Below are 27,026 nucleotides of genomic sequence, written 5' to 3' on the forward strand. Positions count from 1 at the left end.
CCCCCCCCCCCCCCATCAACCCTCAGTTTGTTCTCTGTATTTAAGAGTCTCTTGTGGGTTGCCTGCCTCCCTCCCTCTCTGTTTGTAACTGTTTTTCCCCCTGTCCCTTCCCCCACGGACTTGTTAAGTTTCTCAAGATTCACCTATGACTGAAAACATAGGATAGGATATCTGTCCTTCTCTGACTGACTTATTTCACTCAGACATTTAGTTTTTCTAAGATGTAGCAAACCAAAATTGGAGTCTCTAATGAAATATTGTGAGTTAATTTCTTTCTTCAAAGTCAAAACCACAAAGCTTATATTCTATTGTGCTATATTTTTAAAGGTTACACTGTTTCTTAAATTAGACATTGGATCTTGTATTTGGATCCGATTTCATAGTTTGTCTAGTTTTATTCGCTAGAATAACGTTCTTCATATCCCAAAAGGAATTTTTTTTGTATTAAATCTAAACTTTAGGGTTAATTTAATTTAATTTAATTTAATTATATGCTTTAGGGTTCATTTTAAAATCATCTCTAAGAATGCTGTATTTTTAAAAAAATGTAATTCTGGCAAAATAGTTTTAGGTTTCAGGTATCAGAGTAGTGACATTTCTGCTTGAAAATTGAAGCCTTTCCTTCTAAACTAGGTTGGAAAAGTAATCATTTGTTATTAAAAAACAAACAAACTTGGATTATGATTGGCAAAATAATCCTAAAAGTGTCTTTTTAACCAGTTTACTTGATAACAATTACTTTAGATCTACCAAAGTAGTATTACTGAAGAATATATTTGAGCCTACGTTTGTTGGCATCTGAGTGTGGTATGAATGAGTTTATTTGGAATATGTTTAAGTGGCTGCAGGAGTTAGAATGGCATAGAAGTTAATAATTGAGAGCCTGACTGTTGAGGTTCGAATCCTTATTCTTTGACTTGTGTTATTTTTGGCAAGTTATTTAACTCCTCAGTGTCTGTTTCCTTAAATGTAAAATGGGAATAATAGTAGTTCTCCCTCATAGAGTCGTTATAAGTTAATATTTGTAAAACATTTTGAACAGTGTTCAAAACAAAGCATATACTATGAAAGTGCTTCATAAATGTTAGCCACTAGGTTATTGTGTTGTGCTCTCCTTGAGGTCAGGGATTTCTGTTGCTTTTGTTCACTGATATATTCCAATTCCCTGAAACAGTGCCTGGCACTTATTAGATGCTCAAATATATTTTCAAATAGACTTACAATAAAAAATTAAGAAAAATGTCTTTATGAACCCATATTCCCATTTTCATAGTTAAGTTTGCAAACTGTAGCATAGTGTTAAGAATGAGAGTTAAGAATGCAGCTTTATGGTACAAGGTGGAGAAGTAGGCTGATCCCAACAGGAAGAAAAGAGTGGCCCTTGGCAGTACTACCTGCCCTCTAGAATTGAGGTGCTGTGTACAAGTGTATGCTTGGATTGTCATTGTACATTTGGTTAAGACCATACTATTGGCATCCATTTACATGTGTTTGCTTTGATTTTTGAACGAAGATTTATGATTAGAGTGGGTTTAATCACTGTTGACAGCCATAAATTTTCAAGCCCCACCAGGCAGTAGACTGTGTGGTAGGCCATCCTCTCCTAGATGAGAAGTGGGCCCTTGAGGGTGCATGCAGCCTGTATCAGAAAGAGCTTTTGGCAGAGTTTCCTCTCTGAAGGTGCCTTAAGGTCCCGTTTAGACACTGATCACTAGACCCAGTTTTTCCTGACAGCTCATTTTGTCTAGAGAATGTTTGAATGCAATATATTGACTTCATTATTTTTAAATAGTTCTTGTCAGAGGAAAAACCAGGAAATGGAAGAAACCCACTTTTTTCCTCCTCCAAAATCTAGCTGTTTCACTCCCAGGTTTTAGTTTTTTTATTTAATTGTATTATTTTCTTCAGTGGCTGAATTAAAAAACTTAAAACATTTCTTTCTTAAAAAGAATACACATAATCCATATTGTTTAAAAAAAAGAGGGTAGATATGGTGCACCTGGATGGCTTAGTTGGTTGAGCACCTGACTTAGCTCAGATCATGATCTCGTGGTTTGTGGGTTTGAGCCCTGTGTTGGGCTTTGGAACCTGCTTAGGATTCTCTCTTCTCTCTCTGCCCCTCCCCTGCTCGTGCACATGTGCACTCTTTCTCTCAAATAAATGTTTAAAAAACTATAAAAAGAGAGTATAGATACACAAATAAAAAATTTATCTTTAATACCATTAGGATCTAATCATTATTAAACTGTATATCCTTCCAATTTTCTCCCTATCCCTTTATATATATATATATATATACATATATATATATATATATACACACACACACACACACACATATATATATACACAAATAATATACTTTTTGTTATCATGATATAATTAACATATAACATATTACATTCAGGTGTATAATGTAATGATTGCATATTTGTATATATTGCAAAATGGTCATCATAGTAAGTCTAGTTAACATCCATCACCATGCATAGTTAAAATTTTTTTTTTTGTCTTGTGATGAGAATTTCTAAGACTTTTTAGCAACTTTCAGATATGCAGTGTAGTATTATTAACTACAGTTACTGTCCTGTACATTACATCTTATTTATTTTATAACTGGAAGATTGTACCTTTTGGCCCCTTCACCTGTCACCTGTTTCCTCTCATTATCCCCCTACTCCCTGCCTCTGGCAACCACCATTTGTTCTCTGTGAGTACCCCCCCCCTTTTTTTTTTTTTAAAGATTCCACATAGAAGTGTCTTTCTCTTTCTGACTTCTTTCATTTAGCACAGTGCCCAGTATATGCTTTCTTGATAGCAGTGACAGGATCATATTGTACATACTTAGTCATCTCATGTAGTCTATTTGATTTATCTACTTTGATGGCTAATAGGCAACTCAAGTTTAATCAGCAAGATGGAACTTTTGATCCCCTTCTGCCTCAATCCAGGGCACCAGCATCTATCCATTTCTAAAAAATATTGAATGAAATGGATGCTAGAGGCTTTAATTTATCTATATATTTATAGTTTGGTTGCAGGCATTATTTTCCACTGTTCAGTGATGAAATATTTGTGCCTAAGACTTTGTTTTTGCAATTTTCTTTGGAGTGCCTGAAGATGGGCCAGTTTGACCAGTTTTAACCTTTCCATGCTCCTCTCACCCTGTCTGTAGCATGTAATTTCCCAAGTTAGGATTGATCATATCACCTCCATCATAATTTTCACCACACTTACCACCTTAAGAAGTTATCTTGGGGGTGCCTGGGTGGCTCAGTCGGTTGGGCGTCCGACTTCGGCTTAGGTCATGATCTCGCGGTCTGTGAGTTCGAGCCCTGCGTCGGGCTCTGTGCTGACAGCTCAGAGCCTGGAGCCTGTTTCAGATTCTGTGTCTCCCTCTCTCTCTGACCTTCCCCCATTCATGCTCTGTCTCTCTCTGTCTCAAAAATGAATAAACGTTAAAAAAAAAAAATTAAAAAAGAAATTATCTTGTTTATTGTCTTTGTCTCTTTTATGAATGTATGTTCTTTTATGGATGTAAATTACATAGGGATAGAGCTTTGTCCTTTTTTCAGTACTGTATTAAGTACAAAGCACTATGCCCTGCATATAATAGGTTTTCTAAATATTGAGTGAATGTATATAAAACAAACTATTTTATGTATTCTTAAATTGTGTGCAAGGCATTATGATAGATGATTCATAAGTGTATCAGATAAGGTTGTTTTGCTGGAGTATGTGCCTCATAGTAGCCATGTATAGAACAGAAATGTTAAGTGCCTTAAGACTGGCACAAAATGCTTTGGGAATCTCTTTACCCTGACCTCACTAAGACTTCGGGGGTGTTTTAGAAAGTCAGTTTAGTGGGGACCATGGTGGGAATGGCCACTGAGGGGAGCTTTGAGAGTAGAGTGGTTTTCATTTATCAATGAGTATTTGAAGAAGCAGTGTTGTAGGTAGCATAGATATAACGAGGAACAAAACAGACATTCCTTTACTTGTGCAGCTTCCAGTATTATGGAGGGAAGAAAAGATGTTCAAGAAGGAACTGTGGAAGTAGCAAAGACACGACTGAAGGCAAGACATTTTGTTGAATTAAGTGTGACTTGCATGAAGGAGAAAACAAGAGACTGGAAAAGTAGATCTGTATGCCTGGGGAGCCATTGAAGATTTTTGTTTGGGGGAATGAAGTAAGACTATTTTCCAACGGATTAATTTAGTAGACCAGTGAAAAGGAAGTTGGTCACAAGATCATTACAAAGGTCTGATTGAGAGGTAATGGGGTGGTGGGGGGGGGGAGTTAAGGAGAAAGGAAAAGATGAGCTTTATTAGGGAAGTAGAATAGGTACAGTTTAGTGGTCGAATCAGATATGCAGGGCAAAGGGGGATTTGTAAGGAGTTGAGTGAATGTTGGGGAATATGGCTGTGGGATCAAGTAGTGGAAATGGGGTAGAGAATGAGAATGAGTTTAGAAGAGATAGGGATGAATTGAGTATAAAATGTATTATATGATTAATGATATAAAGGGGATTTGAATTTGGGAAGGGCATTTCATGCTATTATTTTTAGATATAGTGGGACTAAAACTGAGAATTAAAATGTCATCATTTCATATCTTTATCTTAGTAGTAAGGGACTTAAGAAGTAGTTGAGAATTCAATCCTGGTTTCTCTTCTAAAGAACGTTGTAGAATATTTTCTTCCTTCTGATTTGTGTCAATTATCCTATTCTGCTGATAACTTCTTTTGCAAATGTTTTATAAGCAAGGAGTAAACAAATGTTCTCCACTCTTCCAGAATTTCAGTTGAGCTATCTTGATTTGTTTATGGGGCTATGTACATTAGTCTGTGCCCAGTTTGCAGGCTGCCCAGAAGACGTCCTAATCCATAGGCCCTTGAGGCAGCTGAATGAAGGTTGTATATTCAGAGTGGCTGAGGCTCTTGTAGGCTTGGAAGTCTTCCTGATTTAATTTAAAGAGGAATGTTCTATCCCTGGAAAGTGTCTGATTTAATTTTGTATGCTGTCTTTCCACTGAAGAGAAAAGCTGGTATGTATAATATCTTGTGCTTTAAACATAAAGGATATCTGATGTCTTGGGATTTCAGTTGTGATATTTTTTAGGTGCTGGGTCAACATGTAGTAGTCTTAGACTCAGGATATCATTTTTCTTTCTTCTTGGGTCACATTACTGATTATTTTACTGTGTGACTGAAAAGACGCACTGTGATCCTCAGTCCTCCTATCCCAGTTAGGCTGTCTGATATCTGCTAAGAGATTTATTTAGTACAGTCTTTTGTGGACTTAACAGTGCTCAAAGACACCTGTTCATCTTAGAACATGTGGACATTATCATATAACAAAAAGGAACTGGCTGTACCATCTCTGCCATGTCATTCTTAAGGGTAGTTAATGCAAAGAATATTCCTAGACATCCTACTGTTTCTTAACTCTCCTTTTCTACAATGCAGAAGGGGTATTCAGTGAAAACCTTTTTATTTATTTATTTAGTGAAACAGTTGATTGTTTTATGAAGTGCATTCACATACGAAGCATTGTATGATTCTTTTGGTCTCCTTGTTAAATAGATACTCACTGGCTTATAAAAGGTAAAAAGAGCTCAAGTGACACAGTTTTGAGATAGATCTGGAATGCAACTCTAACTCAGCCTGGATGTTCTGTTCCATAAAAAAGGTGAGCTATGATGAATCCTGTTTACAGACAAATCCTTTAGGACCTTGGTTTGCCACTTGATATAGTACAACTTTTCCAAGTCCTGTGACTCAGACTACTTGAGAAATTTGATATCACCTCTTGTGGTGTTCCTTAGGCATTTTTAGCTTTCTTTGGCAATTCATTGCCAAATACTTTAAGTCTATTTTACTGGTTGTTGTAATACTTTTCTGTATTATACTTCCTAGGAACACTCGTAAATTTTAGTGGTTTGAGTGAGTGTGTGTGTGTGTATGTGTGTGTGCGCGTACGCACACATGGCAGACTTTGGACTGGGCCTTAAATTTGCCAGTGAAAATTAGCAAGATGGTTGTGAGCAGAAAGAGGAAGCAGGCTTTGAAATACATGTTAGACCGTGTTAATGATGGAGAATGAGACACTCAAGATACCAAGCCATTTTCCTTTGTCTGCAATACATTATCTCCTGGTCCTCCTTTTCCCTTAGACAGCACTGTCTTACACATGGTTTAGGTCCCATATCTGTGGAGCCTTGCCTTAACTCTTTTCCCAGGCAAAGTTAATTGCCCTTGCTCTCTTTTCATAGCGCTTTGTTAAAAATTGTGTTTATTTGTGCCAATTTTATATCTTTTTATCTGTTTCTACTTACAGACTGCAGACTTCCTTATTTATATCCCCTAAACATATCTCTGTGCTTGACTCAGGAGGTGCTCCATAATTATTGACTTACTAGAGTCAAGCACTGTAGGGTATTGTTTAAGTATGTTGAGTCAGACAAGCCTACATTTGAATTCTATATCTGTTAGAGCTCTCTGCCCCCCTCAAAGTTTCAGTTTCTTCATTGGTGATTTGGGAATGAGAGTAGATGTCCCATGGGCTCATGGTGTGAGGTAAGATAAATCAGCATAGTACCTGGCATAAATGCTCCATAGTTGATAATTATCACTGTGGTTGATGTGATATTTGGGGGGGAAGGGCAGGAGCATATGCTCCAGTTAGATGGCAGATGAAATGGATCCTCCCTCACCCTCAAGTAAGCACTGAATAGGGATTCAGTTTTGGAGGAGGATGAAAGGATTTTGAGTTCCAGGATGGAGGTCTGCTGGCCACCAGGGACCAATTTCTGATTCTTGATGAAGGTTCTGTCATTGTGAGAAATTAAAATCAAACTGTCCTTTGCCATAATCCATTACAAATGTGCTAGGGTGCTTGGGGCAACTTAACTGAAAAATTTACTGGTCTATTTGTTTTGTCTTCCTGTTGGTAAACTTGGTAGTAGTGACTAGTTTCGGCTTGGTGGAATACTAAATTTGTATTTTACTACGTATGCTTAGTGTAGTATCTATTTATAATCTCTCAATTGACCATTGAGGGTTTTTTTGTTGTTCCTGTGTTTGAGCAGCCTAACGTGGACTACAAGCTTCTGTACAAATAAAAATCTTTGCTTATTTATCAACAGATAACTGTCAAATGTGTGAAGCATTTTACTCAAGTAGAAAGTAGAATAAAGGTTTTGAAACTCAGACTTGGGTTCAGATCCCAGTTTTCCTGCTGTGTGTGTGACTTTGTGACCTTGCTCTCAAGCTTCCTTTTCTGTAAAATGAGGCCAGTAAAGTGAATGGTGTCATGTTGCTGTTAACATTATTACTATTGTTATTAATAGTGTAAGTCAGTGGAATGTGTCCTAGCTAATAACAGTGATGTATTCTTGATGCAGGAGTCACATATAACTGGAAAACATTCTTGACACTCCAACCCCTTGTGCATTTTTATTTCCCTGCCAGGCTCCCTACCTGGATGGTAGTAAGTGGGGTTGTAGACAGCTACTGAATAAATAATGATGTTAGCATTTAGAAGACACAGCAATTTGGAACTTGAGCACTGTACAATGACTCAGTATTTCATGACTGCCCATCATTTAAGAGCTGAGTTTCAGTATGAAGCGATGCTGATAACACTGAGTAGGCTGATGGAGTAGCTTTGGCATGTTTAGTGTTTCTTCAGGGACACCCAGAGAGAGCCAGAGGGTGAAAAATAGCCATTGAAAGGGAAATAAATGTATTCAGGCCATGGCATTTTCTGCAGCCATACCACTGTACTGCCAAACTAATAAATGTAGAAGCAGAGATGTCTCTACTGATACATGAATAAACAGCTGCAAGACCTGATGTATTCTAGTTTAAAAATGTTTTTAGAGATTTAGTACCTTTAATATTTTAAAAAATAAGCAGTGTTTCTAAGTGCTTTACTTTGTTTTGGGGGTAAAAACAAAGCAATCCACGTGATGTTATTAGTGGAAGAGATAAGGATGCAAATCCACAAAGCAGGAAAATGTTACAAGTTGGAGATAAACGACTAAGAAATTAAAATCCAGGTTTTAATGTATCCTAATGATAGGTGCCAAAGTTTGCTTCCTCCAGAGTCTGACATCAGAATTGTATTTATAAACATTTTCTGCTTCCACTACTGCTGTCAAGGATGCCTGGGCTACTCTTTAAAAGATAAGAAAGAGAGTATTGCTTACCTGTTTTATGATATACCTGTGGAGCAGGGTTTTAATAGCTTTATTTATCGTCCAGTTAGAAAAGAGATCTGATAAGAGGTCATGCATATGCTGTCATCTGGCGTGATATGCTGTAATCCTTGGTTACATTTAGAGGCTTTTTCATTCTAACATTTAAAGGTTCTGAGTAGTAGTAGGAGTCATGGGTTAAATTCTAAACTAGGGGACAATTTCTAGATAACTTCTCAGTAATGTTTCTGACATTTGTTTAATTGCAGATCTAAATAGCCACTAATGGATGTTACAGTTTCAGTGAGCAGTGATGTTTATTGTCTCGGAAGTAGAATGAGGTAGACTCAGAAAATGATATAAAATGTTCATCCCCAGTTAGATTTCTTGATAGCCCAGAAAAACCCCTGTATAACTTCTTTTAAAGAAATGGAGCTGAATGGGAAGCAGAAGTGGTTATGGATGATGTTGGACCTGGGAATTCTGAATGAGTCAGTTCAATTCCTACAGGATGTCTTGTCTCAAAGAAATTAGGGTGATAGGTGATGTAAAGCTTGCAGGGCTCCCTGTGGCCTTCCTAGTTCTGTTCTTTAACAGGTGGCAGTGGTCATGGCCTCTTCCCATACAAGATGAGATTAGGTGGTTTTCTTCACTTTGGGGACTGTGCACAGCAGTTTTAACCATCATGCTCTGGTTGGTTCATCAGGAACTAAACCTCATGGCTAAATTCCAACACAGACTAATCTTGTAATCTTGTCCTTAATTCTCTATATAGTGAGTGTTGGAGAAGGTTTCCAGACTGCTTCAAACTAATCCAAGGGTACAATAAGAAAAGACAACATGAGGGATGCAGCTGTAGGTGTTTGTTGTATTCTGAAATTTTTAGGTTAGAATGGACGGTTCCTGGGTTACCAGAAAACATGGGTGGGTTTACCAGTAACCTCCTGATGGAGGTGGGGGTTGGTACACTCCCACTCCCCTACCTTTCCACACACCAGCGTTTGGCTGAACAAAATTGACAACCTAGATCATTCAACAGATGATAGATCTCCCTTCCTCAAGGGCTCTTGTCCCCAAATCACAAGCAAATCTAGTAATTCATAGAACTTTGCTGTAGATTGCTGTGAATTTTCTAGCTGTTTTATATCATTCTAGTTGTTTAGGACATGTAGCCACCTTTTTGAATATTGTAAATTACCTTTTGGCATCAGGGTAATGCTAGACTCCTAAGATAAGCTGGGAAATGTTCCTGCCTCTTCTATTTTTCGGTAAGAGATTATGTAGAATTGGCGGTGTTTTTTATTTAAATGTTTTTTATTTAAATGTTTGGTGGAATTCACCAGTGAAACCATCCAGGCCTGAAGATTTTTTTAAAAAAGACTTAAAATCTGAATGCCTGGCTAGCTTAGTTGGTGGAGCATGAACTCTTGTTCTTGGGGTTGTGAGTTTGAGCCTCATGTTGGGGAGAGAGTTTACATTAAAAAAAAAAAAAAAGGATTTGAAGTCACTTATTACATTTTTTTAATTGACAGAGAACTATTCAATTTTTTTCTTCCTGGGTCAGTTTTAGTAGATTGTGGCTTTCAAGAAATTGGTCCAATTCAGGGTGCCTGGGTGGCTCAGTTGATTAAGCATCCAACTTTGGCTTGGGTCATGATCTCAGGGCTCGTGAGTTCAAACCCTGCGTTGGGCTCTGTGCTGACAGCTTAGAGCCTGGAGCCTGCTACCGATTCTGTGTCTCCCTCTCTCTCTGCTCCTCCCCTGTTCACTCTCTGTGTCTCTCTCAAAAATAAATAAATATTAAAAAAATAAAAAATTTTTAAAATAAATTGGTCTCTTTCAATGGGGTTGTTGAATTTATATGCATAGAGTTTATAGTATTTCTTATTATCCCTTTAGTATTTGTAGAGTTTAGTGATATCCCTTCCTTCATTATTAATATTGCTAGTTTTTGTTTCTCCTGTTTTCTTCTGTCAGTTCGTCAGTTTTATTTATTTTTTTAGAGAATCGGCTCTTGGTTCCATTGATTTCCTTCTATCGATTTTCTGTTCAATTATTATTGATTACTACTCTTACTGTTTGCTTCTGTTTCAAATTTATTTTGTTCTTTTTTCCTCCAGTTGTATCGAGATATAATTGAAATACAGCACTATGTTGTTTAAGCTACATGACTATAATGACTTGACTTATATATTGTGAAATGATTATCACAGTAAATTTAGTTAACGTCCATTGTCTATAGATACCAAAAAAAATTTTTTTTCTGTCTAACGAGAACACTTTTTTTTAATGTTTGCTTATTTTTGTTTGTTTTTAATGTTCATTTTTTTATTTTCAGAGAGAGATACAGAATGAACAGGAGAGGGATACAGAGAGAGGGAGACACAGAATCCCAAGCAGGTTTCACATTGTCAGCGCAGAGTCCAGTGTGGAGCTCGAACTCGTGACCTGAGGCAAAAGCAAGAGTCAGATGCTTAACCTACTGAGGCACCCAGGCAGGCATCCCTAATGTTTGTTTATTTTTGAGAGAGTGAGAGTGAGTGGGGGAGGAACAAAGAGAAGGGGGACAGAAGATCCCAAGAAGGCTCTCTGCTAACAGCAGAGAGCCCAATGCAGGGCTTGAACTCAGGAACTGTCAGATACTGATCTGAGCTGAAGTTGGGTGCTTAACCGACCCAGCCACCCAGGGGACCCTGTAGTGAGAACTCTTAAGATTTCTTTTTTCTTTTCCTTTTTTTTTTAAATGTTTATTTTTGAGAGTGGGTGCAAGTGGGGTAAGGGCAAAGAGAGCGTGACCGAGGATCTGAAAAAGGGGCTTTGTGCTGACAGCAGTGAGCCCTGATGTGGGGATTGAACTCAGGAACTGTGAGATGATAATCTGAGCCCAAGTCAGTGCTCAACGGACTGAGTCACCCAGGTGCCCCTTAAGATTTATTTTCTTAACAGCTTTCAAATACAGCATACAGCAGTGTTTTTTAAAATAATATTTATTTATTTATTTATTTATTTATTTATTTATTTATTTGAGAGACAGAGACAGAGTGTGAGCAGGGGAGGGGCAAAGGGAGAGGGAGACACAGAATCAGAAGCAGGCTCGAGGCTCTGAGCTGTCAGCACAGAGCCCGAAGTGGGGCTTGAACTCACGAACTGTGAGATCATGACCCGAGCTGAAGTTGGACGCCCAACCCACTGAACCACCCAGGCTCCCCAATAATTTTATTTTTAATGTTTATTTAATTTTGAGAGAGAGTGAAAGAGAATGAGTGGGTGAGGGGCAGAGAGAGAGAGAGGATCTGAAGTGGGCTCTCCACTGACAGCCGATGCAGGGCTTGAACTCATGAACCCTGAAATCGTGACCTGAGCCAAAGTTGGATGCTTAACTAAGCCACCAAGGCACCCAGCAGTGTTAATTATAATGATAATGTTGCACATATTTATTCTTTTTCTAATTTCTTAAGTTGTTAATTTGAGAATTTTCTAATACAAATATTTGAGTGTCTAAGTTTCCTTCTAAGCGGTACTTTAGCTACGTCTCACAAATTTTGATGTTTTTCATTTAGTTTAAAATATTTCCTAATCTTCCTTAAGACTTCCTTTTCTAACCCATAGGTTACATATAATAAAATATTTGGTTATTCCCAGATATTGTATTAATTATTTCTAGTTTAATTCCATTATAGTCAGAGAACATACTTTGTTTGACTTGAATTTCTTAAGCTTTGTTTTATGGTCTGGATATGGTTTGTCTTGAATGAATATTCCATGTTCATTTGAAGAAAATGTGTATTCTGCTTTTTTGAGTGGAGTGTTCTATAAATTTCTATAAATGTCAATTAGATTCACTTGATTGCTACTGATGATAAATTTTATATCGTTGCTGGTTTTCTTGCTCTTTGTTCTGTCAACATGAGAGGAATGCTGAAGTCTCTATAATTGTGGGTTTATTTCTCCTTTCATTGCCATCAGTTTTAATTTTATTATTTCATTTCATTTTTAGAGAGAGAGATAGAGTGCACAAGTGGAGGAGAGGAGGTGGTGGTGGGGAGAATCCCATGCAGGCTCCATGCTGTCAGTACCAAGCCTGATGTGGAGCTTGATCTCACAACTGAGATCATGAGCTGAGCTAAAATCAAGAGTTGGACATTTAGCTGACTGAGCCACGCAGGCGCACTGAGGAAATAGATTTTAAATAAATTCTTTGTGTTCAAGTCTACTTTGATATTAGTATAGCTACTCCAACTTTCTTTTGGTTAGTGGCTGCCTGGTGTTACTCTTTCCATCCTTTGACTTTTTTTTTTTTAAGCCACTTTATTGAGGAATGATTGACATGCACAAAGCTATACATATTTAATGTACCCAACTTGGTGAGTTTAAGATGGAGCTGTTTTGGTTTTTAATTTACATTTACATCTGTCATTTAATTATTTGTTTTCTGTTTCTCTCCTTTGCTTTGTTCCTTTGTTTCTTCTTTACTGCTTTCTTTTCAGGTGGACTATTTTTCACTAATTTATTGCGGTTTTGACTATTCTCTTTGTATGGCTTCATTAATGCTTGTTTTAGGGATTACAGTATGTATACTTTACCTAGTTTACTTAGAAACCTTCTACCATATAGGTCCCTTTATCTTTCCTCTATGGTATGGTTGTCATATTATATCTACACACATTGAAAACATTACCAGAGAAGCTTGTAATTTTTGTTTTCAACCATCAGCAATTTTAAGTATTCAAGAGGAAGACAACATTTGTTGATATTTATCCAGATGTTACTATTTCTGTTGCTTTTTGATTTGCACCTGTTTTTGATTCACATTTTCCTGATGATTAGTGATGTTGAGCTCCTTTTCATGTGCTTGATGGCCGTCTGTATGTTTTCTTTGGAAAATATCTTTTCAGGTCTTTTGGCATTTTTTATTTAAAAAAAATTTTTTTAATGTTTATTTATTTTTGATAGAGAGAACACAAGATGGGGAGAAGAGAGAGAGGGAGACACAGAATCCGAAGCAGGCTCCAGGCTCTGAGCTGTCAGCACAGAGCCTGACACAGGCTGGAACTCACAGACCATGAGATCATGACCTCAGCTGAAGTCAGTTGCCTAACCGACTCAGCCACTCAGGTGTCCCTCTTCTGGCATTTTTTTGAACCAGATTGTTATTGAGTTGTAGAAGTTCTTTATATTTTGGATATCAGCCCTTCATTAGATATATGATTTGTAAATATTTTCTTCCATTTAGTAAGTTGTCTTTTCATTTTGATGCAGAAGCTTTTTAGTTTGATATACTCAGAATTATTTATTTTTGCTTTGGTGTCAGGATTCAAAAAATCATTCTGAAGACCTTTGTCAAGGAGCTTAGCGCCTGTTTTCTTCTAGGAACTTTATGGTTTTGGGTCTTATGTTCAAGCCTTTATTTTGAGTTAAGTTTTGTGTATGGTGTAAGATAGTGGCAGTTTTCCCAACACCATTAATTGAAGACACTGTCCTTTCCCCATTGTAAATTCTAGGCTCCTTTGTCACAGATTAATTGGCCACATATTCATGGGTTTATTTCTGGGCTCACTATTCTGTTTCATTGATCAATGAGTCCTTTTTTTTTTTTTTAATGCCAATACCATACTGATTGACTACTATAGTTTTGTAATAGAATTTGAAATCCAGAAGTGTGAGGCCTTCTTCTTTCACAAGATTGCTGTGACTATTTGGGGTCTTTTGTGGTTTCATTCTCTTTCTGTTATTCTGGGATTTCAGTGACATGAATGTTAGACCTTGCCCTACAGATCCTTGAGGCTTGGCTCTTCCTTTTTCCTATCTTTTTCTCTTTTTTTTTTTTTTTTTTTTTTTTTGTTTGATTTTTTTTTTTTCTTTTTTTTCAAGGTCATAGAATTTTTCTTCTGTCATTTCCATTTTTCTATTGAGGCCATCCAGTTAGGTTTTTTTTTTGTATGTTTTTTTTTTTTTTTTTGGTGTATTTTTCAATTCTAAGATTTTCATTTGGTTCTATTTTACAACTTATTTGCCTGCTGAAATTTTATGTTACATTCATTTAATCCTTCTTGGAACATGGTTATGATAGCTAGTCTCTGATATTTACAACATTGGGGTCATCTTGATACTGGCATCTGTTCAGTGACTTTTTCCCTTGTTAGTTGAGTTTTCTTGATTCTTCAGATTTTCAGTTACTCTGGACACTTTGAATATTATGAGTCTCTGGTTTTGTTTACATCCTATAGAGAATGATTTGTGGTTTTGTTTTAGTGTGCATTTGACCCAGTTAGGTTCAGGCCACAAGATCCAACCAGCCTTCTTCTGTGGGCTGTGGTTCTAAAGTCAGTCCAGTTTTCAAAGCCTCAGTAGTACTGTTTGGCTATATACTGTGCAAGCTGTTATTCAGAAACCTGGCTAGTGGTTCTACCTCCTAGTTTAGTTTTCAAGACCTTTGATATGTTATTTAGGGTCAGATCCACATGTTACAGTTTAGGGATGAGCCCAGGAGTTCATGTATAACTTTGTGGGGTCTGTTTGTCTAGAACTTTCCTTTGCAAATTTTACCAATACTATGGCTCACAGCCCTGGCCCCACTTTCCTGATCCTCTGTCTGGAAAGCTGGGCTTCATTATCCCTCCTTTGCTATGTCCTTCCCTCAACTGAATCTATCTCGGGGGCCAAGAGAATAGACAAAAAGAAATAATAATAATAACAGGGTTTCCTCTCTGTATTTTCTCCACACTACCAAGCACTTTTGGAACAGGGTTCTTATGGTTAAACAGGATCCTTTTCTTTCTAAGGAATGCCTGCCTGGCAGACTTGGTTTTGTCTGGAGGCTATGGCATGAGAGAGAGAGGAAAAAACCCAGGAGACTTTTCCCACTCTCTGTCCTTTCTTCCTCTTGGCTGCCCCCCCCCCCCCCCCCCAAAACACACACACACACACACACACACACACACACACTCCCCTACCTCAGACTCAAAAGAGAAGGTGCTTCTCTTGGAACCTTTTCTGTTCATGCTTGGTATATGTTTGTTAGCATTTGGGCTACCTTTGATTACAGGGTAGGAGATGGGAGGAAAGAAAACGACTAGGAAATAGCACCAGATTTTTTGTGCTTTAAGTTCTGATATCCTTTTCTAATCTGTCTGCTGCCACTTACACCCTGAGCAGCCCTCAGGTGCTGCATACATTCTGTCCAGGGATTTTAGTTACCTTCAGTGGAAGGGATAGGGTGGAGTGTACTTATCCAATCCCTTTTTTTTTTTTTTTTTGGAGAGAAAGTGTGCAGGTGGAGGAGAGGGGCGGAGGGAAGGACGGGGAGAGAGAGATAGAGACAAGGGGGGCGGGGAGAGAATTCCAAGCAAGCTCCACGCTCAGTGTGGAGCTGGATGCAGGGCTTGATCCTACAACTTTTGGACCATGACTTGAGCCAAAATCAAGAGTCAGACACTCAACCGACTGAGCCACCCAGGTGCCCCCTTACTTAATCTTAACCAGAACCCTGTGCATTACTTTTTAACATTGCATTTAATGGACTCCGTGTAATGATGATGCTACCAAATGTTAAAACCTTTTCCATAGCTGTTTCTGAGGCAGGCATTGTTGTAAATGCTGTATGTGTTTTAATTAATTTAATTTTTAAAAATTGATTTGATTTTTAAACAATTCTATGAGATAGAGACTATTATCTCCACTTTACATTTGGGGAAAGTGAGGCATTGCAAAGTTAAGGAACATGCAGGGAGGACATATAGCTAGGCAAGTGGTAAGACCAGAGTTATAACCCAGTCAGTATAACTGTCTCCAGAGTCTCCATCATAACCACCAGACTAATACTACCTCTGTTTCACTGTGTTGTAAATTACCTGAGAAAATGAACAGGATCTCTTCTAGTAACTCCACACCCACTGGGATTCTTTAAACTGTGCTGAAATGATTGTCAGCTATTTAACTTTCCTAAGATGGGCTTTATTAATTACATTAAAATTTTTATTTTTCTCCTGATTCTGGCTTACTTTAATAGATTTTGATGAAGACGAGGCTTGTTACTTGTTTTAAAAAGTATGAAATTCACTATACAGTTTATTTGCAGGTTAAAACTTTGTTATGTATGATGTACCCTTTCCATAAAGCAGTTTTCCTTATGACTAGAGGACTTCTGTTACATATATAACTTACTGATTTATAGCATTTGGGTGGTTCTAGGAATCCTCCTTTTGATTTAGTAATAGCAGCCTATTTTGAGATTTGAAGGAAACTTTTTGTAATTTCTTTTTGAACAGCTATACATGGACACACAGAAGGGCACATGCAGCAGAAAATAGAGGTCTTCTTCTCATTCTATTTCTTAAATACCCATTTTTTTTCCCAGAAAGAGGGAAAGAAACTTTTAAATATAGAAAATCACTTTCTTTATGAAAAGTATTCAAGTTAGAAAAGTAAAAATAAAAAAAAGTAGTTGAAACGTCTAGAGACCAACAAGTAGAATATATCAAGGCCTGAAAATGTGACTGTATGCTAATTTTCCCTACTCATGCTTTTGACTTTAGAACCTGCTTTAGCCCATGTGAAGATTAGTAGTCTTTTTATATAAAGACACAGGTGTTATTAAAGATTTATGGTGGACCCTTGATGTTTGTGGGAAATAAATCCAGACATATTAGTGACTTGACAAGTTAGCAGAAACTATATTTGCTAAAGGTCTCCAGCACTGATTTCTTTTGGGGTCCATTTTCACATTATTACTGTGTCGTGATAATTTCTGAGTATCTGAGTGAAAATAAACCGTGGTATATGGTCTTTCAGGGTTTGACTAGGGATGTTCATTAGCAAATCATTTTACAGACAAGCAAGTTGAGTTTTTCTTCAGTAGTTCTTTGGATATAGATTTATAAAACCTTTATTAAAGTACTTTTAATGAAAGGTGTAGTGAATGTAGGAAATAGTCATTACAGACCTTTTGAAATGAATTTTCTTCAAGAATGGAGGTTAGCAGAGATGAGAGTTTTCAGGCTCCTAATTGAAATTGTGGGTTTGAGAACATTTTAATCCTCAAGAGTTATCTTTATAAAGGAGATTGCTGCAGAGTAGCTCTACTGGTATTAGCAGGCAGTAAGGATTAATTAGTTGTTTAAAATGAGTTGAATTGGAATGACAGTCAGGCATTTAATTAGTAGTAACAGAGTTCCCTATGCCATTATGCTTTTAAAAAGTTCTTATTTGGAGAATTTTCATCTGTTAAATTTAGTTTTCATAGCCTAATATCAAAGAAAACATAATGTCTTTCGCTGAGTTTTAATGTTACCACCCAAAAAGAGCTATTTTAAAATCCATTTTTCTCCTCTTTGGGGTGTTCTATGTATCCTACTACGTAAAACCTACCAACAGTTCACTTGAAAAGTAAGCTAGCCACCTCCAGTCCCCACAAGGCAAACCTGATTGCTTGCCAAATTAACATAATTTAACAACATTAATAACAAAACAAAACAAAAGTACACTGGCAATTTTAACACTAAAACCCAGAGACTTGCTTTCCTAGACCCTTAGATTCAGGAGTGGTCTTCAGCTGAGAAGTATGTCAAGAGTGTCTCTGCTGGCAGGCAATGCTTGAGTGGTTTGTGAGGACGAGGACAGCAGTTAAGAGTTAAATATTGTATCTTAAGGGTTGGAGTGGGTCTTTTTGCCTCAGATGAAAGGAATGCACTTGTTATTAAAGGCCTGCTCTTTGGGAGCGGGAACTCCTATCTACAGTAGCTTTGGGAACTCAGGAAAGAAGAAAAGCAAAAGGAAGGGAGTGGTAAACACTTGAAGTAATGAAGAAGTGAACTAGCTATAGGTATTTAAGTGGCAGTAAGGAGAGAGGTAGAACCTTTGCATTCTGAGTAAGAGGGTTGTTCAAAGTTGTATGTATCTATATATAATCTAAAGTGATATAGCTGGGACTGGAATTTAGATTTCCTTACTGATACTCAAGTAGCACAGTAGTTAGGTTATCTGCAGAAGCTGCCGATTTAAAATGATCTTTAGATGTTTAAATGTCACTGTTTCAGAGAGGCCTTTCTAGATACCCAGTCACCTCATACTGTCTCCTTTGTTTTAAATGGTCTATATTCATTGTGTGGTATTTTTTAGGTTTCCTAGTTTCTTTTCCTTCCTTCTGTTGTTTGAATAAGTGAGTAAATAAACAAATGAGTAAAAACACAGGCAAAGTAGCTTTGTGGGTTTATAGGACAATAGAGGAAAGGTGAACAGTATAGGTGTTTGTGAGTCAGTACAACACACAGTCATTATCTTTGTATGCTGTTGATGATTGGATCATGTGTGAAATAGGCTTTTATTTTTATTTTAATTTTTTTTTAATGTTTATTTTTTGACAGAGAGAGAGAGAGAGAGAGAGAGAGAGAGAGAGAGATCAAGACAGAGTGTGGGCAAGGAAGGGGCAGAGAGAGAGATGGAGACACAGAATCTGAAGCAGGCTCCAGGCTCTGAGCTGTCAGCCCAGACAGAGCCCAACACAGGGCTCGAACTCACAGACTGCGAGATCATGACCTGAGCCGAAGTCGGGTGCTTACCTGACTAAGCCACCCAAGTGCCCCTATTTTTATTTTATTTTGAAAGTTTTATTTATTTAAGTAATCTCTCCACCCTACATGGGACTCAAGCTTGTTGCTTAACTATATTTTAAGAAGCTTGTGAATAAAACACAACATCATAAACATTAGAGGTAGAACTGAATTTGGACCTACTCTTGCAATTCCCTCTTCTTCTAGATAAGATAGCTTCATTCCAAAGGTAAAATGACTTGCATGTAGTTAGTAAGTAGCATAACTGGTAATAAGATTCCCTGGCTTAGAGGATAGTCTTCTTTTTACTATTTTATTTTACCTCAATCTATTTTGTTCAACCAAATTCCAGGAATATTGCCTTGAGACTTTGGCTTATGGATGACTACAGTTGCATCCATCATCACAGAATCAGTGAGTGCTACTTGTATCCTTCTTATTAAGTGCTAAGAACAGTGCTTGGTGTTATTTAAGTGTTAAATTTAAGTAAATAGAATGATACACTGTTAAGTAGTATGTTTTTTAAGCATTGATTTGCTTCCTAAATTGCCAGTCTTATTTTAGTGGCATAGAAATAAGTATTCCCAGTTATCTAGAAAACAGTTGCTGAGTAGTTTATTCATTAAGCACAAGCTTTGAAAAGTGAGGAGTAAGATTTGACACTTGGAAAGAAGTAGAAAATGCTTCCAAATCTATAAAGTAGTTATACCACAAAATCCATGCATCACAGTTATTATTTATTACTTATTTAAACATTTATTAAACATATTTCTGTGTTCAAGACATTTGGGATTAAAAACTTAAAAGACTTTGGACTTCAAGCTGTATTACAAAGCTGTAATCATCAAGACAGTATGGTACTGGCACAAAAACAGACACTGAGATGAATTGAACAGAATAGAGAACCCAGAAATGGACCTACAAACGTATGGCCAGCTAATCTTTGACAAAGCAGGAAAGAATATTCAATGGAATAAAGACAGTCTCTTCAGCAAGTGGTGCTGGGAAAACTGGACAGCGACATGCAGAAAAATGAACCTGGACCACTTTCTTACACCATACACAAAAATAAACTCACATTGGATGAAAGACCTCAATGTAAGACAGGAAGCCATCAAAATCTTTGAGGAGAAAGCAGGCAAAATCCTCATTGAGCTCAGCTGCAGCAGCTTCTTCCTCATCAGGTCTCCAGAGGCAAGGGAAACAAAAGCAAAGATGAACTATTGGGACCTCATCAAAATAAAAAAGCTTCTGCACAACAAAGGAAACAGTCAGCAAAACTAAAAGGCAACCGCTGGAATAGGAGGAGATATTTACAAGTGCCATATCAGATAAAGGGTTAGTATCCAAAATCTATAAAGAGCTTATTCAACTCAACACCCAAAAAACAATCCAGTGAAGAAATGGGGGACACTTCTCTCAAGAAGACATCCAGATGGCTAACAGACACATGAAAAAGTGCTCAACATCACTCATCATCAGGGAAATACAAATGAAAACCTCAATGAGGTACCACCTCACACCTATCAGAATGGCTAACATTAACAAGTCAGGCAACAACAGATGTTGGCGAGGATGCAGAGAATTTCTTTTGCACTGCTGGTGGGAATGCACACTGGTCCAGCCACTCTGGAAAAACAGTATGGAGGTTCCTCAAAACGTTAAAAATAGAACTACCCTGTGACCCAGCAATTGCATGACTAGGTATTTATCCAAGGGATACAGGTGTGCTGTTTGGAAGGGACACATGCACCCCAATGTTGATAGCAGCGCTCTCGGCGATAGCCCAAGTATGGAAAGAGCCCAAATGTCCATTGATGGATGAATGGATAAAGAAGATGTGGTGTGTGTGTGTGTGTGTGTGTGTGTATACATGTACATACAATGGAGTATTAACTCAGCAATCAAAAACAAGGGAATCTTGCCATTTGCAACTACATAGATGGAACTAGAGGGTATCATGCTAAGGGAAATTAGTCAGAGAAAGACAAATATCATATGACTTCACTCATTTGAGGACTTTAAGATACAAAACAGATGAACTTAAGGGAAGGGAATCAAAAATAATATAAAAACGGGGACAACATATAAGAGACTCCTAAATATGGAGAACAAACAGAGGGTTACTGGAGGGGTTGTGGGAGGGGGGATGAGCTAAATGGGTAAGGGGCATTAAGGAATCCACTGCTGAAATCATTGTTGCACTATATGCTAACTAACTTGGATGTAAATTTAAAAAATAAAAGAAAAAATTCAAAAGACTTGGGGCACCTGGGTGGCTCAGTCGGTTAAGTGTCCAATTTCAGCTCAGGTCATGATGTCATGGTTTGTGGGTTTGAGCCCTGCATCGGACTCTGTGCTGACAGCTCAGAGCTTAGAGCTTGCTTACTTCAGGTGCTGTTTCTCTCTCTCTGCTCCTTCCCAACTCGAGCTCTGTCTCTAGCTCTCAAAAATAAACATTTAAAAAAAAATTAAAAAAAAAAATTCAAAAGACTTGATGACCTAATTTGCAGCCGTTGCAGGTTAGCAACTGAATTTGAAAAAAGTTATTGTTAGCTTCTGCCACCATTGAGAAGTATTGGTGAGGAAAGAGCTGAAGAAACGTCCAAGAAAGTTTAGGGGCACCACCCCAGTATACTGCAGACCACCCCCTCCATCATTTTATCTTGAAGTGGGTGCTATAATTGATGTTCATAATCATTAAATTTTATTGCCAGAAGGGCCCTTACAGGTTATCTAACTTAGTTGTCTTGTTTTACATTTGGAAAGTGACCTTCAAATACCAAGAACACATTAAATCATGTTCCATATATTGTATGTGAGAAGTTAGCCAACTATGTGTGCATTTTAGAAAGCTTTCTATGCAAGCTAGTTTAAAAGTTTTGGTATTTAAAAAGTTTAGCTACCATTTCTGGCTGCTTCATTATATAGCACATCTTTTTCCTAATGATACCAAACAAATGAGGCATTATCTCACATAGATCTCACTTCAGACATTAATTAAAGGTTATTACAATACATATAATTACAGTGGAAATCTTTAAGAAAAACAGAATCACCCACTATTGCTATGTGACCTTGGGATTTATTTCCTTTTCTATAAAATGATACTGGTAATTGCCTCTTAACAGTAATGAGTTTTAAAGTTGTGGTAAAATACTCAAAACAGAAAATTTACCATCGTAACCCTTCTTAAGTGTACAGTTATCTCAGTAGGTATTAAGTACATTCACCTTGTTGTGTAACCGTCACCAGCATCCATCTATAGAACTTTTTTTTTATCTTTCCAAACTGAAATTCCATACTCACTAAGCAATAACTCTCTATTTCCTCCTTCTCCCTAGCCTTTGGCAAACACCATTCTACTTTCTGTCTTTGCGAATTTAACTATTCTAGGTTCCTAAGTAGAGTCATATAATATTTGTCTTTTTGTATCTAGCTTATTTCACAGTATAATATCTTCAATGTCATCTGTGTTTTAACAGGAATAAGGTTTTTAAGGCAGAGTAACATTACATTGTAGGAATAGACCACATTTTGTTTATTCATTCATTTGCCAGTGGCACTTGGGTTTCTTCTCTTGGGTTTCTTCCATCTTTTGGCTCTTATGGATAATACTGCTGTGAACGTGGGTATACAGATACAATTTTGAGTCTCTGCTTTCAGTGCTTTTTGGTATATAACCAGAAGTGGAATTCCTGGATCATGTGGTAATTCTATTTCAAAAATTTTCAGGAATTATTATACTGGTTTTCATAGTAGCTGTACCATGTTATGTTCCTGCAACAGCGCACCAGGATATGGCTCCATATGCTCACTGCAGTTTGTTGTTTTGTTTTTTGATAATAGCCATCTTAATGGGTTTGGGGTGGTATCTTCATGGTTTTGATTTGTATTTCCCTAATAATTAGTGATGTTGAGCATCTTTTCTGTCCTTATTAGCTATTTGTGTATTTCCTTTGGAGAAATGTCTTTTCAAGTTCTTTGCCCATTAAAACAAATTTTTGGTTAAGATTTTTTAAGAGCAGTTTTAGGTTTACAACATAATTGAGGAGGGGACGGTATAGAGATTTCCTGTATACCTCTTGCCCCTACACTTACAGCTTTACCTGTTATCAACATCCCACACCAGAGTGGTACATTTATTACAATTGATGCATTTACACTGGCACATCATGATCACCCAAGGTCCGTAGCTTTACATTATTTTTCACTCTTTGCGTTGTACATTCTGTAGGTTTGGACAAATGTGTAATGACATGTATCCATCATTATGGTATCATGCAGAGTATTTTTACTGTCTGAAAATCCTCTGTGCTCTGCCTATTCATTTCTTCCCCACCCCCCAACTCCTGTTAACCACTGATCTTACTGTTTCCATAGTTGTGCCTTTTTCAGAATATTTTTGGAGTCATATTTTTAGTCATTTTGTTGGAATCATATAGAGTATGCAGTCCTCCCAGATAGAGTCTTTCATTTAGATATGTTTTTAATATTCCTCCATGTCTTTTTGTGGCTTGTTAGCTCGTTTATTTTTAGTTTTGAATAATACTCCATTTCTTGGATATGCCACAGTCTATTTATATACTTAACTGGAGGACATCTTGGTTGCCTCCAGTTTTTAGCAGTTATGCGTAAAGATGCTGTACGCATTAATGTGCAGATTTTTGTGTGGACTTCAGTTTTAAACTTCTTTGGATAAATACGAAGGAGAATGATTGCTGGATTGGAGAGTATATTGAGAGTATATTTGGTTTTGTAAGAAACTACCCACCGTGGCTGTACCATTTTGCATTCCTTCTTGCTTCCACCGTGGCTGTACCATTTTGCATTCCTACCAGTAATGAATGAGAGTTCCTTTTGCTCCACATCCTTAGCAGCATTTGGTGTTGTCAGTGTACAGATTTCGGCCACTCATTGATAAGCGTATAGTGGTATCTCATTGTTTTAGTTTGCATTTCGCTGATGACGTATGATTGCAGCATCTTTTTGTATGCTTATATGTCATCTTTGTATCTTCTTTGGTGATGTATCTGTTAGGGTCAGTGGCTCATTTTTTAAATATTTTTTTAATGTTTATTTATGTATTTTGGGGGGGGGGGGGCAGAGAGAAGAAAGGAGAGAGAATCCCAAGCAGGTTCCGCAGTATCAGCACAGAGACTGACGTGGGGCTTGAACTCACAAACCATGAGATCATGGCTGAAATCAAGAGTGGGATGTTGATACACCCACGTGCCCCATGTGGCTCATTTTTAATTGGATTGTTTCTTTTCATATTGTTGAGGTTTTAGAAAAGTTCTTTGTATATTTTAGATAACAGTCCTTTATTGGATGTATCTGTTACAAATATTTTCTCCTGCTCTCTGCCTGTTTACTAACTCTAACTCTTGTTCACAGGACAGATTTTAATTTTAATGAAGTCCAGCTTATTGTTGCTATCATGGATAGTGCCTTTGGTGTTGCCTTTGTTCCTTTTTAAGTCAGTTTATATTTTTGTTGTTGCATCAAGACTAGTTTTGATGTATGTAGTTTTGATGTCATGACTTGACTTTATCATATTAGTCATATGTGAAACTTCTGAGAATTATGTCTAATATAAATGAAAGTAGTGATTGTGGTTAACATTTTTTCTTTCATTTTTTAAATTATCATTTAGTTAAAAATTTTTTTAAGTTTATTTTTGAGAGAGAGAGAGACAGAGACAGAGACAGCATGCGAGCAAGGGAGGAGCAGAGAGAGAGGGAGACACAGAATCTGAAGCAGGCTTCAGGCTCTGAGCTGTCAGCACAGAGTTGATGTGGGGCTCGAACTCACAAACCGTGGGATCATGCCCTGAGCAGAAGATGCTTAACCAACTGAGCCACCCAAGTGCCTCAACATCTTTTTTTTCTGAAATCAGCCTAAATTCCACTGAACGGGATGGGGGAGTGAGGTATAACTTTGGAGTTATGTAGAGGATATTAATTTATAAAATTGGAATTCATTGTGTTCGGGGCTTGTAGACTGTTTTAGAATCATGTGTGGCTAGCATAAGGTCACAACAAACAATTGGCCAGTGTTAGGACCTTGAAAATAGTCCTATTTGTTTAACCATTCCTATCTTGAGAGATTTCATAATCCTGGGCTGTTTACCTAAAAAGTAAGAGTTAGGTCAACTGAGAGATTAATATTGGGTAAATAAAATATATAAATAGATAAAATTAGTATTAACTGTGACTCATTTGATGTACTTAGTAATTGCAGTCAAGGTAAAGAATACGACAAGAAGCGTGAAAGAGCTGGTAGGAGAATTATGATACTTTCCTGAGGATTTAAAAGATTTGAATGTTTGAGTGGACAAACCATGTGCCTGGAGATGGAGAGATTTGATAGTTAAATATTGTGAATTGATATAGAGCAATCCTTCTCAGATTAGATACAGTTAATATAATTCCATTCAGTATTTTAACTGAAATATGAATTTCTAAAGTTTATTTGGAATGTGAGCAGTGAACCATTCCAAATTCTTGATCTTCTATGTAGTGTAATACATTGCACAAGCTACAGTAATTCATCTAATCCTAATTTAGGATAAACAGACTAATGGAAAAGAATTGAGGACTCAGAAATAGAACTGTCTCTGTATGGCATTTGGCAAATCACTTCAAATTAGTTAAGAATGGGTGGATTTTTTTTTTTTTTTTTTTTTTTTTTAGGTAGGCTTTGTGCCCAGCGTGGAGCCCAGTGCAGGGCTTGAATTCACAACCCTGAGATCAAGACCTGAACTGAGATCACGAGTTGGACTCTTTAAAAAAAAAAAAACAAACAAAAAAAGTTTTAATATTTATTTTTGAGACAGAGACAGAGCATGAGTGAGGGAGGAGAAGAGAGAGAGGGAGACACAGAATCTGAAGCAGGTTCCAGCCTCTAAGCTGTCAGCACAGAGCCTGATGCACGGCTTGAACTCATGAACTGCGAGGTCATGACCTGGGCCGAAGTCAGATGCTTAACTGACTGAGTCACCCAGGCGCCTCAAGAGTTGGACCCTTAACCTACTGAGCCACCGAGGCACCCCAGGAATGCATGCATTTTTAAATGAGGAGTGAGATGATTGAAAAAAGGAGCTTTTTTTGCACTGTATAATCAAATTCCAGATGGGTGAACATTTTAAATGTAAAAAAGTCATTCAGTAGCAGAATGTATGGATAAATTGTTGTCTATTACTATAGTGGGATACTCTACAGCAATGAGAATGAACAAACTGCAGGCAGCATAATGTTGAAAGAAATACAAAATATTATGTCGTAAGAGTTTATTAAATATGAAGTCCTGGAACAGTAAAAACTACTCTGTAGTGTTAGGAGTCAGAACAGGATTAACTTTTGGGTGAAGAGTAGGAAATAGTGATTCAGAAGGGGCAAGATAAGGACTTTGAGGTTCTGGAAATGTTATGTTTTTTTGATGTGGATAATTGTCTTTAATCCAGTTGTTCATTGTGATTATTTATTGGTCTTCATACTTACGATTTGTGTACTTCTTTGTATGTATATGTAGAAAAAAAAGAGCTATAAAATTAAAAAAAAAGAAGTCATTCAAATACTATTAGAAGATATTTCAGTTTTATGACAAGAAGGTCATAAACCAAAAAGAGAACAGAATTGATTACATAAAAGGAAAACCTATAAAGTGACAAAATAATTTGGGATGCCTGGGTGCCTCAGTTGGTTGAGCATCCAACTCTTGATTTCGGCTCAGGTCATGATTCCAGGGTTATGGGATTGAGCCCCACACTGGGGTCTGTGCTGAGTGTGGAGCCTGCTTAAGATTCTCTTTCTCCCTCTGCCCCACTTCCCTGCTCATGTCCTCTCTCTCTCTCTGTCTCTCTCAAAAAATAACTAACTAAATGAAATAAGTAAGTAAGTAAGTAAGTAAGTAAATAAATAAATAAAATCATCTCTTTAAAAGAAATGGCAAAATATTTTATAAGCCTTGTTACAAGACAAACCTGGAAAAGCTATTCAGCCATGAATTGTAATAGTTATTGTCAAAATAATTTAAATGCTAAAAATGGAAAACTTTGAAGTTTTACTTCTGATTTCCTACTTTGTGTGTTAACATTTATGTACAGGTGGGGAAGTTAATAAATGTTTCTTCATAGTTGTATAATAATTCTTTTTTAAATTTAAGGAGATATGTAAAATATTTTTATTATTTTTTAAATATTTATTTATTTTTGAGAGAGAGAATCTTAAGCAGGCTCCATTCTGTCAGTGCAGAGCTCAACTTGGGGCTTGATCCCA

General features: G+C 37.1%; 1 protein-coding gene across 1 annotated transcript in view; it reads left to right on the top strand.

Moving 5' to 3' along the window:
• Positions 1–27,026, top strand: part of ARL8B (ADP ribosylation factor like GTPase 8B) — a 48,577-nt gene that overhangs the window by 7,236 nt on the left and 14,315 nt on the right. The window lies entirely within an intron of this gene.

Source organism: Panthera uncia, chromosome A2, assembly GCF_023721935.1.
Source record: "Panthera uncia isolate 11264 chromosome A2, Puncia_PCG_1.0, whole genome shotgun sequence".
Classification (NCBI taxonomy): domain Eukaryota; kingdom Metazoa; phylum Chordata; class Mammalia; order Carnivora; family Felidae; genus Panthera; species Panthera uncia.